The sequence below is a fragment of the Anguilla rostrata genome, chromosome 6 (assembly GCF_018555375.3).
Source record: "Anguilla rostrata isolate EN2019 chromosome 6, ASM1855537v3, whole genome shotgun sequence".
NCBI lineage: Eukaryota > Metazoa > Chordata > Actinopteri > Anguilliformes > Anguillidae > Anguilla > Anguilla rostrata.
Window position 1 is genome coordinate 18634326 of NC_057938.1, and position 608 is coordinate 18634933.

General features: G+C 35.9%; 1 protein-coding gene across 1 annotated transcript in view; it reads left to right on the plus strand.

Annotated features, from left to right (window-relative positions):
- ccl20l (C-C motif chemokine 20-like) overlaps positions 1–48 on the plus strand; it is a 2949-nt gene extending 2901 nt beyond the window's left edge. The window contains exon 4 of the mRNA XM_064338847.1: positions 1–48. This exon is cut by the window's left edge and continues 339 nt beyond it. The gene's annotated coding sequence lies outside the window, so the exon portion shown is untranslated.
- The last annotated feature ends 560 nt before the right edge of the window (positions 49–608 follow it).

The window sequence follows — 608 nt, forward strand, 5'->3', positions numbered from 1 at the left end:
TTGTCTTGCTTCCTTATGTAACAAAATAAATCAAAATATTAAATAGCATTATTTTGTTCTTGGCGTTGTGTTATGTTGCTTGCTGGATGTTTGGAAGTTCAGTTGTACCCAAGCACCTTCCCCTTTTGCCCCAAGTACCTGGTGTGCACCTTAAATACAATTAAAAAATAAAAAATGTATTATTATTATTTCCATCATTCATTTTCATTCATTCATCTTGATAAAATATATTCTGTACAATATCTCAGTGTTTTTACAGGTCTGGGTTCCCTTTTCTAAAAGGTCTGTACATAGATGTCACTCCCCAGGGGCTTAATGCAGGGTAATGTAGGGTGGTGGTTAACCTTTGTTGGCACACATACGTGGGCATTAGGGTGTTTGTTACCACAATACAGGACTACTGTACTCGAAGTCAAAATGGAACAATGGCTGGGGGATTTTTAAATATTAGGCAAATGGTAACAGCACATGCTCCAGTTACAGAAACACACACAGTAGCATTCTAAAATAAAATGCATGAAAGTGGAATAAACCATTTGTGGGTTTATATAAAAGTATAAACTACTAATTTATTCCAAGGACTAGGGCCTTGAATATGATGTCACTGT